Raw genomic sequence first — 17,058 nt, 5'->3', positions numbered from 1 at the left:
TTTCTCTCTTTCTTTCTTTCTTTTTCTTTTCCTTCCTTCCTTCCTTCCTTCCTTCCTTCCTTCCTTCCTTCCTTCCTTCCTTCCTTCCTTCCTTCCTTCCTTCCTTCCTTCCTTCCTTTTCTCTCTTTCTCTCTTTCTCTCTCTCTTTCTCTCTTTCTCTTTTTTTTTTTTCAGAGTTTCACTCTTGTTGCCCAGGCTGGAGTACAATGGTATGATCTCATCTCACTGCAAACTTTGCCTTCCGGGCTCAAGCAATTCTCTCACCTCAGCCTCCTGAGTAACTGGAATTACAGGTGCCTGCCACCACTCCCAGCTAATTTTTTTTTTTTTTTTTGTATTTTTAGTAGAGATGGGGTTTCACCACATTGGCCAGGCTGGTCTCAAACTGCTGATTTCAGGTGATCCACCTGCCTCGGCCTCCCAAAGTGTTGGGATTACAAGCGTGAGCCACTGCGCCCAGGCTTACGCTCTCCACTTCTATGAAATCATCTTTTTTAGATTCCACATGTAACAGATCATGTAGTACTTGTCTGTCTGTGCCTGGCTTATTTTACTTAACATAATGCCCTCCACGTTAATCCATGTTGTCAGAAATGACAGGATTTCCTTTTTTTTATGACTGAGTAGTATTCCATTGTGTGTGTATATACCACATTTTCTTTATTCATTCCACTGTTGATGGACATTTAGATTGATTCCATATATTGGCTATTGTGAATAGTGCTGCAATAAACATGGGAGTGCAGCTATATTGTCAACATATCAATTTCCTTTTTCTTTGGATGTATATTCAGTAGTGAAATTGCTGGATCATATGGTAGTTCTATTTTGAGGTTTTCAATGAACTTCCTTGTGGATTCTGTAACTGCTGTACTAATTTAAATTACATCAAAAGTATGCAAGGGTTCTCTTGTCTCCACATCCTCACTAATACTTGTTATCTTGTTTTTTTTTTTTTTTTTTTTGGATAATAGTCACCCTGATAGATGTGAAGTGATATCTTGTGTTTTTTTTCATTTGTGTTTCCTGTGTGATTAGTGATGTTGAATGTTTTTTTCATATATAGTACCTGTTGGCCATTTGTATGTCTTCTACTAAAAAATGCCTATTTGGGCCTTTTCCCATTTTTTAATCAGGTTATTTGTTTTCATGCTATTGAGTTACTTTTATAGAGGCTAACTAAAATTCTTGATATTTTAGAAAGACTTCCTTCTGCCTCTCTGATAATATTTTTCTTTTTCTTACAATTTTTACATTCCAAACCACAACACAGCTCTCCTTGCAGCCAGGAGTGGCCATGTGATGGATTCTGACCAATGAGATGCAAGCCGAAGTTGCTAATTGGGACTCCTAAAATCACTTTTAAAAAGTCATGGACTCATGATCTCTTCACCCTTCTTCTGCCTGTCTCGAATTGTCCATCGTCAGATTTCTTTTTACACAAAAAAATTATTTTCAGCTAGGCCATGTTAATTTGATTTTCTGCTACATGCAGCTGACTGTACTGATTATCTAAAACTGCTTTATAAAGTTTTGTGACTAGGGGGTGGGAGCAATGATCACTCATATTCGTTAAGTGAAAGGATAAATGATTGAATTGTGTATCTTAATTGTGGTATATTCTGTACAACATTTTTACAATAAATTATGCTGAATGAGTTTCTTTCTATTTGATACCAAAGACTAACACATCTGAAATAACTGTCAGTTTTTCTCCTTGCTAAAAGTACACAGATTAAAAAATAAGCCATTTGGGCCATGTGCACTGAAAGAATGGCTATAACTCTTGCCCTGATCAGGGGGTTCCACAAACTAGCGTTGAACTCAGTGGGGGCCCAACAGAGAAGAAAAGGAGGAAATCCAGGAGATAAATTAAGGAATATTTGGAGATGGTGAGATACTTAAATTTTATAAAGATTTTTCAATTAAATTGAATAAAACCCACTTTGTAATCTCCCCCTATTAACGATTGAAATCCCATTTCCAACACTTATTGGGTATGTCATCTTAGACAAGGTTGTTTCACCTTCCTGAGGTTACTATATTTTTTAGCATAAAGTCAATATTTTACAATCCATCTCATAGTATTATTTTTAGGATGAACTAAAACAATGGATGTGAATTGCCTAGTACTGCGCTTGACACATAATATAAAGTTAGCAGACTTTCATGCCCTGTCTGCCTCCCTGCTACCCGATTCCCCACGACTCATCTCCATTGACCGAAGAATGACTTTAAAGACATCAGTCTAATCTCTGAAAGCATTTTTCCTTTTCTTACCTCACAGCCCAGTCACTATACAAAGATATCATTTCACTGGACAGAGATATTAGTGAAAACAATGCCTCCTCCGACCAGGGTATAAGTTTCTTGAAGGCAGTAACCATGACTTAAAATGTCTGTGTCCCTTACAGAACTTGAGTTTCTAAAGAATTTCCAACTACACTATCTGAAAGGAAAAGAACTTTGAGATATTTAATTTTTAAATAATTTTTATCAATGCAAATGATCCTGTTTTTCAAGGTACAATCTTGTCAGCATTTACCACCAAATAAGCACAATGCTTGAAGACCTATAAAGTAGTTACGAACATAGACAAACCCATATTTTTGATGATAATATGAAGGCATATCAAAAAGAAAAGAATCCCAATATAATTTACAATCATTGTTTACTATGAACTATTCACTGCGCTAAGCACCTTCATACATTACCAACAATCCTTTCTAAAACTCTGCAAAGTAGGTGTTGCTAACTTCATATTATGGAAAGGAAAACCAAGGATACAAGACTTGACTAGCACTAACTGCTAAGTGAATCCAGAGCACCTTAGCCAGAGTGTGAATTCAAATTTTTTATGTTCCCATGTTTGAGTTCTTTGTACTTCACACACTGCAGAGCAGAAGACATGAAGATTATTAATTTCTGGGAAAGAAAAGTCAAAAATATCCATATAGTTTAATAGAAAACAACATTTTGGGATCTTAATTATTCAGATCCATACCACCAAAATTAATTTTTGTTTATAAAATAAACAATAAAATAACAAATATTTTTAAAGCAACATACAAAGTTCTAATTTAATCTTTACAGCTGTTCTGTAAGGTAGATATTATTACCTCTTCATATGAATAGATGTTGAAATTCAGAGAAATAAATTACTTTTCTAGATAACAAACCTTGAACCCACACCCTGGCATCATGATAGAGTTATTTCCACCACACCACAATATTATACTCCCTGGGTTATTTTACTTGAGTTTCAATGAAAAAAGGATACAGGAATGGATGAAGGTTGTTATGGTTTGGCTCTGTGTCCCCACCCAAATCTCATCTCAAATTGTAATCACCATGTGTCGACAGAGGGACCTGGTAGGAGGTGATTGGATCATGGGGATTGTTTTCTCCATGCTGTTTTCATGATAGTGAGTGAGTTCTTACAAGCTCTGATGATTTAAAAGTGTGGCACCTCCTTCTTTGCTCTCTTTCTCCTGCCATTATGTAAGATATGTCTTGCTTCCCCTTCACCTTCTGCCATGATTGAAAGTTTCCTGAGGCCTCTCCAACCATGCTGAACTGTGAGTCAATTAAATCTCTTCCATTTATAAATTACGCAGCTTCAGGTAGTTCTTTATAGCAGTATGAAAACAGACTAATACAGAAAATTGGTACCAGGAGAGAGGCATTGTTATAAAAATAACCTGAAAATGTAAAAGTGACTTTGGAACTGGGTAACAGACAGACATTGGAAGAGCTTAGAGGACTCAGAAGAAGACAGGAAGATGTGCGAAAGTTTGAAACTTCCTAGAGACTTGTTGAAGGGTTATGACCAAAATGCTGATAGTGATATGGACATTGAAGTGCAGGTTGTTGTGGTCTCAGATGGAGATGAGGAACTTATTGGGAACTGGAGCAAATGCTACTCTTGCTATGTTTTAGCAAAGAGACTGGCAGAATTTCTGCTAAGACAATGGAGAAAATGTCTCCAGGCCATTTCAGAGATCTTCATGGCTTGGGAGGGAAAAATGGTTTCATGGGTTGGGCCCAGGGCCCCACTGCTCTGTGCAACCTCGAGACATGACACTCTGCATCCCAGCTGCTTCAGTTTCAGCTGTGGCTAAAAGAGACAAACATACAGCTAGGGCCGTTGTTTCACAGGGTGCAAGTCCCAAGCTTTGGTGTCTTCCACATGGTGTTGGACCTGTGTGTGTGCAAAAGATAAGAATTGAGCTTTGGGAGCCTCTGCCTTGATTTCAGACATTGTATGAAAACACCTGGATGTCCAGGCAGAAGTCCGCTGCAAGGGCAAAGCCCTCATGTAGAACTTCTACTAGGGCAGTGCAAAGGGGAAATGTGCGATTGGAGCCCCCACACAGAGTCCCCAGTGGGGCATGGCAGACTACCACTGTGAGAAGAGGGCCACCATCCTCCATACCCAAGAATGGTAGATCCACCAACATGTTGCACTGTGTGCCTGGAAAAGCCACAGGCACTCAACATCAGCCTATAAAAGCAGCCGTGGGGCCTGTACCCTCAGAGCCACAAAAGAACAGCTGTCCAAGGTTTTGGGAGCCCACCTCCTGCATCAGCATTGCCTGAATATGAGTCATGGAGTCAAAGGAGTTTATTTTGGAGCATTACAATTTAATGGCTACTTTGCTGGATTTCAGACTTGCGTGGGGCCTGTAGCCCTTTTGTTTTGAACAATTTCTCCTTTTTGGAATGGTAATATTGCCTGTACCCCCATGGTATTTGGAAGTAACTATCCTATTTATTTATTTATTTATTTATTTTTATTTTTTTTATTTTACAGACTCATAGGTGGAAGAGACTTGCCTTGCCTCAGATGGAACTTGCCTTGTCTCAGATGAGATTTGGACTTGGACTTTTAAGTTAATACTAAAATGAGCTAAGATTTTGGGGGACTGTTGGGAAGGAACGATTGATTTTGAAACGTGAAAAGGACATGAGATTTTGGAGGGAACAGGGATGGAGTTATATGCTTTGGCTCTGTATCCCTACCCAAATCTTATCTTGAATTTTAATCCCCACATGTGGAAGGAGGGACCTGGTGAGAGGTGATTGGATCATGGGGCAGTTTTCCCCATGCAGTTCTCATGATAGTGAGTGAGTTCTCATAAGATCTGATGGTTTAAAAGTGTGGCACTTCCTTCTTTGCTCTCTCCTGCCACCATGTAAGATGTTCTCACTTCCTCTTTACCTTCTGCTATGATTGTAAGTTTCCTGAGATCTCCCCAACCATGCAGAACTGAGTCAATTAAGCCTCTTCCCTTTATAATTTACCCAATCTCAGGTAATTCTTAAAGCAGTGTGAAAACAGACTAATACAAAGGCACGGACTTGTCACCATCTTTAGGCCTTCTTACTTCCATTATCTAAATTACTCTCTTTTGAACAAATGCTTTTTTCCAACAGGTGTCTTCTGAGAAGTCATTTTGATACAGTATGAATTCAATAAGACAAGTCTTCCATTGAGCATGCTTGGGCAAGTAAATATCAAATTTCCTAAAGGTCTTTAATTCACGCTTGGTGTTCAGCATGCCCTTTTTCTCCTCCTTAATGTTTGCTTTCAAATGAGCAGCAAAGAATCAATTTAAGAGCTGGAATAGCTCTGGGGTATTTAACAGGTGCTGAAACTCATGTTTAGGTCACCAGTTCAGATCCCAAGATATGTGGTTCTCTCTTCTGCTACTCATGATTTTAAGTAGGAAGACCCGATCACTACCTCTAAACTGGCATGTCCTACCATAAAACCGTTCCTCCCTACCTTCATTGAAGGTACTGGTGAGGAATCACCTAAGGTTGTTACCATTGAGAACTAGCAGAACAGTAACCATCATTCACTCCAATGACACATGGTGCATCTCTTATGCTACTAGAAGCAGCACAGCTGGATATAAGCAACCAGGTGAGGTGGGAGAGCATATATTCCTTGGAAAAAGGTCATCTTGAGTTTGGGAAAGGTGGGATTATGGTGAGCAGCAGAAAGAACAGAAAGGAGTAGGTGACAAAGAAGAAAGATGATGATCCAAGTTTGGACTAAATTAAGACAGAAAGAATGATCAAATGGATCAATAGCTAAACATGTCAGAGAAAAGGGGTCAAATGCCAAGTGTATCAACTTTGAAGACCAGAGAACCCTAGATAATAAAGATGGAAGTCAAAGCAGTTTACTCCATTATTCTTAATAAGTCTTAGTTATCTTTTTATCATCTCTAAGTGTTATAAACATTGTCTTCAGGTATTACTGAGAAAAGATGCTGAATTAGGAAGACCCAATAACATCTGTAGTTAATATCCTGGTTCCTGCAGTGGATGTAACAGTGTACGTCATAATTTAGGACCTCTAAGACTCCTTTCCATTTGGTTGTGCCAGACAGTGCATATTTTTTATTTTTTTCCTTCTCAAACTTTCGTTGACTGCTGTGTAATGCCTATTACCAAGAGTGAACACTTTTATTTTGCTGTTCTCTGTAACAAATCTTCACTAATTTAATCATCAAAGCAAACTTGTGAGACCAAATTTATTAATATCCCCATTTTACAAATATGGAATCAATGTAAGAGAAAGCCTTGGTGACTTTCCCAAGGTTATGTAGTTAGTAAAGTTAGGGTTTAAACTCAGTTAGTCTTCTCCAAATCCTTCTTCCTAAGCACCACACAATAATGTCTTGCTTAGATGTTTCATGGAGTTAAAATATTTTAGTCTTCTAAGGATAAAACTTCAGTACAAACAAAGTTATAGTTATGTTCCTAAGAATTTAGTGAACCCATCACTGACCTAAAAAGCCAAAATTGTTTTGTATTATAAATCTATAATATAATTCCTAATCCATTTAGGTATGCAAATTATATTTTTTAGAAATAAAAATTATAATATTCTTTTATCTACCTAATGACAATTATTATAGAAATATGAAAATTTCATGAAGAACTTAAGAATTATAATATTTAAATGGTTTTGTTCGAAAAGCTAAACCAGAACTAAATAGGGCACCTCTTTGAGGAATGTCTAGTTTACAAATAATGAAAGAGTTCTATATTCCTAACACCATTTCTGGGCACTATAAACATTGTTTGTATTAGTGAAAATGGTACTGCGGTTGGTGGCATTTCAAAAAAGGAAGCAGAAGTTCTACTTGGGAGTCGAACATAAATATAATCAGAAAAGATGATGAACTAAGTCATATTTACAAAAGGATTTAAAATAATAGCTCATGAGTCTTGTAAAATATTTTCCCCTTTTTAACATAGAATCACAAATAGTACCCTATTGGTTCATTTTTTTGATGTCATTTATGCCATAAATCTCCTTGCTAGATAGGAAATCTAAGCCATACCACCATTCTTTAAATTAAGGTTACTGTTCTTGCTTGGTGATTGGATGAAATAAAACCTAAAGATTACTTAATTTGTTTCATTTCATTTTGAAATCAATTTAAATCAGTGGCAATTAAATAGGCAAACTCCTAAAATTCATGGCATGGTCAGGGAGCATATGCATGGGAGTCTGCGTGTGTGTGTGAGTGTGTGTGTGTGTCTGTGTGTGTATGTGTCTGTGTGTAGTTTATGCATGTGCCCAAAGACTACTGCAGTGATGACAACTATTTGGTAGTAGAGACTGGTAAAAAGGGGAAAAAGGAAAAATTTAAATGAGGTGAACTTTTTCTCTATTGCATGTTTATCTACCAAAGTCATAGAAAACCCAGACTCATTTTAGGCTTCTTGAAAAGTAATCCAAAAACTGATTTAGCATCTCTTATAAGATGTGCACATATGGCCGGAATGCTAAACATCACATTGAATAAAAAGCAACTTTCTACTTTCCCCTAAAAAACCCTATTCTGATTGTACTGGTCTGCTTGGGCTGCCATAACAAAATACGATAGACTGGGTGGCTTTAATAACAGAAATTAATTTTCTTACAGTTCTGGAGGCGGGAAGTCTGAGATTTAAGTGTTGGCCCATTTGGTTTCTGCTGAGGGCTCTCTTCCTGGCTTGCAGACTGCCACCTTCTTGCTATTGCCTCACAGAGGGACGAAAACATTCAGTTCATAGCACCGACCAAAAATTATTTCCAGGCAATCCAGTGAGTAAAGTCTGACTATATTAGCCTGAGGCTTTTCTGAAGTATTCCTGTATCCACACAGCTCAAGTTTCTATCTCTGGCCTTACTAGAAGCATAAACTTTCTGGCTATATATCCCAGATATATGCTATCCAAGAAAACACCAGAATAAAGTACAATGGAAAAGTGGTTCTCAAAATGAGATTCAAGAATTTCTGAAGTTCTGTGATAATCCTATGTAGTCTATGGGTGGTCCCTGTGTTACGTAAAATAATCAATTTTGAGTGGCAATGTCCATCCTTTTTGTTCTGGCATGAGCTAATAATTTGCTTATCAGATATAGTAAAATTATGTGCCGGCTCACTATTACATCATCAAAAAGAGCACTAATTCTGATAAATTACTTTGACAGGTACAGCTGGAATAGAAAAGATAGTGGATTCCTTGGCTTCTTCCAAGTGGACTGAGGGTTGAAGTATTTTTCCAGTCATGTTCTTGAACACCAACTTTCATGGCATGCTGACATTTCCAGACTACTGAAGTTGTGATGATTAAATGATCCTGCATTTGATGAGAAGAAAGTTTGCACATTCTAAAGGAGCTAGGTTTCAAATGACTATATAGGGTACGATTTCCACTGAAGTGATTTCTCTTAATCTTAATCCTTAACCACTGTCACTGCTACAGTACCTTCCAAAAGTGAGCATAGTTTATAAAGTCTTCAGACTACCTTTCAGCACGTTAACATACTCTTCACAATCCCACAGTAAGAGCACCTTAAGTGCAGGGATATTTTTCTTTCTTTTCTTTCTTTCCTTCCCTCCCTCTTTCCTTCCTTCTTCCCTACTTTCTCCCCTACCTCCCTCTCGCTCTCTCTCTTTCTTTCCTTTCTTATCCTCAGTGCCTAAGAATTTGTTCTATAGAAGTCTATTTGAATGAATGCATGGAGATACCTAAAGTGAGTGATTTGAGGTAAAGTGATACTTGATCACCTATATCGTAATGAAAGTGAGTCCAGGCATGGTGGCTCACACCTGTAATCCCAGCACTTTGAGAGGCCGAGGTGGGTGGATCACCTGAGGTCAGGAGTTCGAGACCAGCCCGGCCAACATGGTGAAATCCCGTCTCTCCTAAAAATACAAAAATCAGCTGGGCATGGTGGCTTGCGCCTGTAGTCCCAGCTACTTGGGAGGCTGAGGCAGGAGAATTGCTTGAACCTGGGAAGCGGAGCTTGCAGTGAGCCAAGACTGCACCACTGCACTCCAGCCTGGGTAACAGAGCGAGACTCTTGTCTCAAAAAATAATAATACATTTTTTAAAAAGAGAAAAATAGGCTGTAGATATGGATGGGTAGTTCAAAAAATAAAAATAAAAAATAAAAAAGGGCTCATAAGGAAAGTGAAAAAAACATTAAAATGTACAACCATGTCAAACCATGCCAAAATGTCTGCTGATAGAAAGAGCCCTCCTCACTATCATATATAATCATTTAGAACAGAACAAGGCCTCCAGTTTTGTATCATTGCACCCCTGCCTAACTTCTATGATTCCATGTGAATTTAAAAAGCTGCTCTCAATCCCAAGGTTTACACTCACTAACTTTAGGCATCAGTGTCCAATTCTATGAAGTCTTAGAACAGCATCTACATTACAGTGCTCAAGCATCTTACAACATGCTCTTTGATGAGCGTGTTTGGGGAAAAAGTGACCAGTCTCTGTCACCATTCAGATCTCCTAATTTCAACTCACTCCTCTACTGGCATCTCTTTGGCCCACCAGAAATTTAAGAGAAAAAATATTGTGAAAAGACTATTTAAGTCTGGCCATTGAAGCAATTAGACAGTGCATCAGATTAAAATGACATCACTGTTATAACAAACTAGATTTCTTATAGCACTGGAGAAAAGAAAATTTACTGATGAACTTTGGCTTCGAATTTTATAAAACTCTAAGACAAGTTGTCATTTACCTTGAAATACTTTGAGATATTTACCTCCTGAACTTAAAATATCCAACTTTCTTACTTCTGCCCTTCTGCATAATTCTTCCCTCTTCCAAGCAATAAACGGCAACTCAGTCTTCTGGGACCATATCCAATATTGTCTCTACCATGAAATCTTTCCTAATTTCTTCACTAAAATGTGTGCTTTAATTAATTTTTCTAAACATATTTCTCCTTGGTCCAAGTCCAAGGCCTGTGTCTTACTCATTTGCCTGTCCCTAACATTTAGCAGAGTATCTGATTAGTACACGTCAGGTACTCAGCAAATATATGTTAAATGCAAATAATTAATGAGTGCAACCACCTCCCAGAGATTTCAACTTCTCCCTAAAGTGGAATATAAACTGAAGTCATGATAGAGGAAGCCATCTTAAAATTTGATATTCATTATTATTATTATTAAAGAAGCCACTATTGAGGGAGGAATAAAAGATAGACAATTTTTCCATTCGAACTTTCCCAGGGAGGGCATGTCCTTATATTTTCAGAGTGGGCAAAAATCAGACACATTATTATTAAGGCCAATTTAATTCTCATTGTCCTGGAGTCATTTAACATTTAACGTAATTATCTGCTTGTACCATTAATAAAGAAGAGGAAAATATATACAACGTAAAGGTATCTCTACCTTGACAAAACCAGGTTTTAAACAATTCCACACGCTTCACTCTTTCCATGTTTATTATGTCTCTCAGGGGTCAATGTTAGAACAGATTTTAAGTTCTTGGTCATTTCCTCAAGCAAATATTCTGAAACAAAGGATCCAATAACACTTTCAATTTATAATATCTCACTACAAATTTTTAATTTTTTTTACAAATGAATTATTCAAGTTGCAATTGATAGTGGCTTCCTTTGAACATTATTTAAAGCTCTTTTTAAGTACCTAAAGGATAATAGAGAATAAGAAAATTCTTCTGTGATTGGTTAAAGAGCAAAGGTATGTGTGCTATTGACAATATGGAAAAAATCTGCCAAGTGATTTTAATTAAGCCCAATACTGTGAACCCATACTTGATGAGGAGGAGAACTAAGCAGGAAGCCAGTTATAGAGGATGACATGAAAGATGGGAGATCATTGGGTCTGAAACTCTGGAAGCAAAGATAAATGACTTTTTTTTTTTTAATCAAAAGGAATCAGTAATTTTTTGGCTAACTTAGTTGGCTTTTCCTCCATCAACTAGGGTATATTCTTTCCTCTCCTTAAGACTATTTCCTTTTCTGTAAAATGGGACCATTGTAATACCCTTCATAAATGACCAGGATAGGCAGACCTGAAATAACAGTCCTTCCTGAACTCAGTCAGATAGGGTAAAAGCTGAGATAGAGAATGCTACTGGGAATTGCATTGCAAAAGAAACATCTGGCTGGACGCAGATGTAACCCTAATACTTTGGGAGGCCAAGGCAGGTGGATGGCTTGAACCTAGGAGTTTGAGAACAGCCTGGGCAATGTGGTGAAACCCCATCTCTACAAAAAGTAGTCAGGTGTGTTGTGCATGTCTGTAGTCTCAGCTACTTGGGAGGCTGAGGTGGGAGGATCACCTGAGCCCTGGAAGGTTGAGGTTGCAGTGAGCTGAGATGGTGCCACTGCATTCCAACCTGGGTGGCAGAGTGAGACCCTGTCGCAAAATAATAATTAATAAATAAATAAAAAGAAAGAAAGAAAGAAAGAAAAAGAAACATCCAAAACGGGAGGCTGAGTATTGGGGTGTATTCCAATTATGACACAGCTATGGGTTACTTGGTGTTGATAAATAAGTAAATAGCTCTTTGTGTCAGATTCCTCCCTGATAAAACAAGGGAGATTTGCAATACATATAAAGCAGTTGACCCTGAGCAAAGTCCTAAAAATAATTTGTGGGTTACATAAACCAAATTAACTCACACTGACATGGATTGCTAAAGAGGCATTGTGGAATCCACACACAAACAGTGTTGCTTCTAGTCTACCCCACCATCCTCTTTTCAGAGGAGATTACAGGAGAGACATTTCTAAAGACTGGACACTTAAAACAAACTCTCAAATGACCTGGGCTGGACTGCATGACATGATGCTGCTAGATGAATGGCAGTCTCACGAATGAATCAAGGAACTGTAAAGATGAATTTCAGGCCTTTGTGAAAATGGGTCACAAGTGATCCCCAATTTCAAATGATTGTCATTTCTGTTTCTGCTCAGACATTCTGCATCGGAAACAGATCTGCTCATGAATCCTTGCAAGACAATCTAGCAGAGTACAACAGAGTGCTCCTTTTCCTGGTGAGCTAATGCACAGGAATATCCATTCTAGAGTCCGTGGTGTGCATGGAATGATATTTCTTGGAATTTCCCAGGGACTGAAACTTCTCCAATGACTATTCGGTTGGGCTCTCAGAATTAGAAATAAACATGTCTGAGCCAGAGGGTGGGTCTGAAAATGGAAATCCTCAGGATGAGACAATATTAATTAGTTGGAAAGGGTGATAACTTTTCTCTGTCCCTAGTTCACAACCTGGGAGTGATTTAGACATTAGGATATGCAGCCTAATTTCCCATTTCAACCCTTGGTTTTATACTTCACTAATTGCTGTTAGTTATTTCTTTAGATAACCCAATAACACAGAGGTCTATTGGTCCCATTATTTGAATAAAGAAAACTGAGGCACAGAAAGGATAAAAAATTAGTTCCCATCTGCCTGGGATTTTAAAATGTGTTAAATGTCTTACTCTGTTTTACCTCTTTCCATATACATTGATTTTAACATCCAATCAATGGATGAACCAGCTTGACTTTGCTGCCCACCTCTTCATTCCCTCCACTCCAACAAGAGACAGGCTTCAATAAATAGATAATAAGTAGACAAGGCAATAAAAGTTTTTAATCTAATTTAATTTAATTTATTGAGGCAGGATCTCACTTCATTGCCCAGGCTGGAGTGCAGTGGAACAATTATGGCTCATGGCAGCCTCAATCTCTTGGGCTTAAGAGAGCCTCCTGCCTCAGCCTCTGGAGTATCTGGGACTACAGGCATCTGCCACCATGTTCAGCTAATTTTTTTTAATGTTTTGGCCAAGCACAGTGGCTCACACCTGTAATTCCAGCACTTTGGGAGGCCAAGGCGGGCAGATCACTTGAGGTCAGGAGTTTGAGACCAACCTGACCAACATGGTCAAAACCTGTCTCTACTTAAAATACAAAAATTAGCTGGTTGTGGTGGTGGGCACCTGTAATCCCAGCTACTCAGGAGGCTGAGCCAGGAGAATAGCTTGAACCCAGGAGGCGGAGGTTGCAGTGAGCCAAGATTGTACCACTGCCCTCCAGCCTGGGCAACACAGCGGGACTCTGTCTCAAAAAAAAAAAAAAAAAAAAAAAAAGTAAAAAAAAAAAGTAAAATGTTTTATGGAGACAGGGTCTCACTATGATGCCCAGGCTGGTCTTGAACTTCTGGCCTCAAGCAATCCTCCCACCTCAACCTTCCAAAGTGCTGGGATTATAGGCATGAACCACTGCATCCAGCCAAATATGAAAGTTTTTAATTTTTAAGTCAATTAAAGATTGACTTTAAAAAGTTCATTTTAATTCAGAAGTGACCATTTTGTCATTCTGAAATTTTGTTCTTTGTCCTTTAGAATGTTTACTTGACTGGAGCATCCAGTGTGGTTGGAGTCCCTGCGCAGTAGGAGGAAGTTGCTCTTGCATCCTTCTCAAACCTCACAGAAACACAAGGATTTCACAAAAATCTGTTGATTTCTTTCTTCAACTGCATTTAATTATGATATTTTTAAGACACAGAATTTCCTCTTAATTTAAAGCTTTCTTTTTCTAGGAGCATTTCAGTTTTTTCTTTTCTGTGAAAGCCTGTACATTTTTTAAAAAAGATTCATTAGAAAGTTTGTCTTGCCATGTTTCCAAGAATTCAAGACTTGTAAACTTAAAACAAAACCCATTTTTACCTTTGCAAACCAGCCTCAAAAGAGAAAATAACCCTACTTTAGCTTTGAATTTAAAGTCAAATTTTATATTGAAGGAATTCTTTTCCATTCGCCTTCTCACTAACTCATGTCTCACAATTCTGGCTTCATTTTTCTAATATTTACAGTTCCTCTTCAATAACCTTGTCAAGTCAATCTTGTCATAATTTGGGGATGAAGAAATAAAGTTTTATTGTTTTTCAAGTTCAGACTTAGTGTATATTGTTCACAAAGTGATAAAAAAAAAAAGGTCATTTTGAAAAAATGATTCAAGTTGTCAAATAAAGTAGTGACATCCATTTCGTAGGTGGCCTATGGATAGCAGTCCTGATTTTATGATTTTCTGACCTCTCTGGGCTTTGGGTTTCCCATCTGTCCAGTGAGGGAGTTGGCTGCCAACTCCCCAAGATATAGTCATTAACACAGCAGCCTCGTGCTTTTCGCCATGTCACTGACTACAGCCATTATGTAATATTTCCACTGCTATATTCACTGCACTAATTTTCACTTGATGTTTGTCTTTAACTCGATTTTTATTTTTAACTTTAAGCGTGTTTTAAAAGGAAGCTTTGTGTACCTGCCATTTTAAAAAGTGTCATCCGTATAGTTGGTAACCCAAAAAATTATATTTTAATGAAAACCATACAGTATTATTAAATTCTGGCTCTATATAGTTATCTGCTGAAGACGCTGAGCCTGAGGCTTGTCTTCTATTTCTCAAAAAGGAAGATAAAAGTGTTAGAGACTTCTTTGTTAGCACCAGACTGAGAATTTCTTCTTGATATAATTAGAAGTCTCAAAAAACCTGAAAGAGGCTAATTTTCTCATTGTGTTATTCACTATCCATATGCTTCCTAAAAGTATCTTGTACACATTAGTGATCCATATTCCTCATCCCAGAAAAAAACTGGGCTGAATGTTGTTCTTAACAGTTTATTATATTGCAGATCAGTAATTTCAGTTTACAGACACACAAAAGATACAGAGGAGAGGTACATTCCTCTTCTGGTGCTTCAAAAAGCAGAAACACAAGCATCTTGTAAAAAGAGCTGACTCCTCTCTCTACTTCATGACTCTGGGTAACTTGTTTGGACACGAAAAGGTAATAAGGAAGTGTGAATAAGAGCAGGAATGAGAATCCAACTGGTCAACTTGATTTGGTTGTTGTAAAAGACCTTTATCTAACAATCAGATTGAAAAATGTCATTAAATCAGTCAAAACTATTTTTGTCAGAGCTGAAAGGCAAATGCTGGAATCCACTTGACAAAGTAGTTGTATTTTCACAGAGAATTGGTGCAGTTTTGGTAATACTGAAAAACTACTCGACCATCTTTAACTTGTTCTAACTACCAGTAGCCATTCATATAGTAAAAGTGAATGTTTTAAAAGCTGAAATGAATAACTGTTTCTGCTATACTTGTTCATAGTTTTGTTTGTATGTCTGTGGTTTTTTGTTATAAGCTTGTATAGTTAAACACAAAGTAAAACTTCAGTTCAAAAACTTTACTTTCCCCTTTGTTTCCCCTTTGCTGCTAGAGTTACACAAATGACCAAAGTTTATAATCTTTTCATTATCCAGCATGAAGTAAAGATAATAATTAAAGCAGACTCATGTTGAAAGTAACAACAGAAAATTAGTGGGATAATTCACTGCTTTTTTTTTGGTTTTTACTTCTACTGCCAACATAAAACAGCATAATGGCAATTGAGATATCAATATTTTTAATGCTCCATTTTACTTGGCAGTAACTGCAAGGAAACCTATCCATCTCCCTGAGTCTTAAAGACAGTTCCTAAGATTAAAGCTAGCACTAGCCATTTCCGACGCTCACTTCTGAGTAGGAGATAGGTGGTTCACCTTCACCAGAAGCAGTCTCAAAAAATTCCCATGGCATCTGCCTTTATGAGAGAATTTCAAGTTCATGTAAGCTTCAGTTGCTCCTTTATACCTTCACCTACCTAATTCCTGCTTTACCTTGTCTGGAAAAAAAATAAATGAACACAGTCTGGGTCCACAGACTGCAAGGCAAGTTCCTCACAGGATCTGCAAAATCAGACCCTGGGTGGGATCCTGAAATTCTGTGACTTGGTGTTGTGGAGAGCAGTGGCCTGGGAAACAGGAGCCCTGGGCTCCAGGCCCAGCTCTACCACTAACTGTGTGACACTGAGCAACTCTCCTGTATTTACTGGACTTCAGTATTCCCATCTCTAAGGGAAAAGGAGAGAAAGGATCTAGATAGTCATTTGTTGCTCTAACGTTCCATAATTCTGTCTACTTCTTATAGTGTTACAGTAGTTGTCTAGTGTTAAAAAATAATGTCAAATAATCTCAGACTTCAGAGCAGCAACCTAGTCTGGCTAAAAGTTTTAAAAAGATCAGGAAGCATGAACTCTCATCAAGCCATGCATTTTAATAAGGAATTAATAATAGACTCACAACTAGATAGATAGGGTGATTTTGATTGGCTGGCTAACTCATTGACTCTGCCATGTATTGACTTTCAAGAAGTTAGAGAATAATATAGACCAACCCTTAAGCAGTTGATCTTCAAATACACTTGCATTAATATTTTGTTAATTTCATTTTATTTTCATCTCAGTGTGGCTAAAATTCCAGAGATAAATATCTTCCTTTATGTGAAGCCCTCAGGGAACAGTAGCATTGATACATTTATCATTAAAAAAAATGCAGGCTATCTGCCCAACAATTACATATAAAAGTAAATTTGAGTGACTACACCAATAGAGGCCTTCATATTTTGTTAATATTTTATTAATTTTCTTTTGTTTTGTTTTTTTAAAGAGACAAGGTCTTGCTCTGTCTCCCAGGCCAGAGTGCAGTGGAGAGATCATAGTTCACTGCAACCTCAAACTCCTAGGCTCAAGGAATCCTCCTGCGTCAGCCCCCCAATTTTCTGAGACTACAGGCATATTCCACCACACCTGGCTAATCCTTAAACATTTTTTGTAGAGACAATGTTTTACAATGTTGCCTAGGCTGGTCTCAAACTCC

General features: G+C 37.7%; 1 long non-coding RNA gene across 1 annotated transcript in view; it reads right to left on the bottom strand.

Annotated features, from left to right (window-relative positions):
- The window catches only part of LOC106998839 (uncharacterized), a 45,309-nt gene that overhangs the window by 1,952 nt on the left and 26,299 nt on the right, over positions 1-17,058 (bottom strand). The window lies entirely within an intron of this gene.

The sequence above is a fragment of the Macaca mulatta genome, chromosome 6, assembly GCF_049350105.2.
Source record: "Macaca mulatta isolate MMU2019108-1 chromosome 6, T2T-MMU8v2.0, whole genome shotgun sequence".
In the NCBI taxonomy this organism is placed as follows: Eukaryota; Metazoa; Chordata; class Mammalia; order Primates; family Cercopithecidae; genus Macaca; species Macaca mulatta.
The sequence above is the reverse complement of the archived record's forward strand: the minus strand, read 5'-3'. Positions and strand labels throughout refer to the sequence as shown.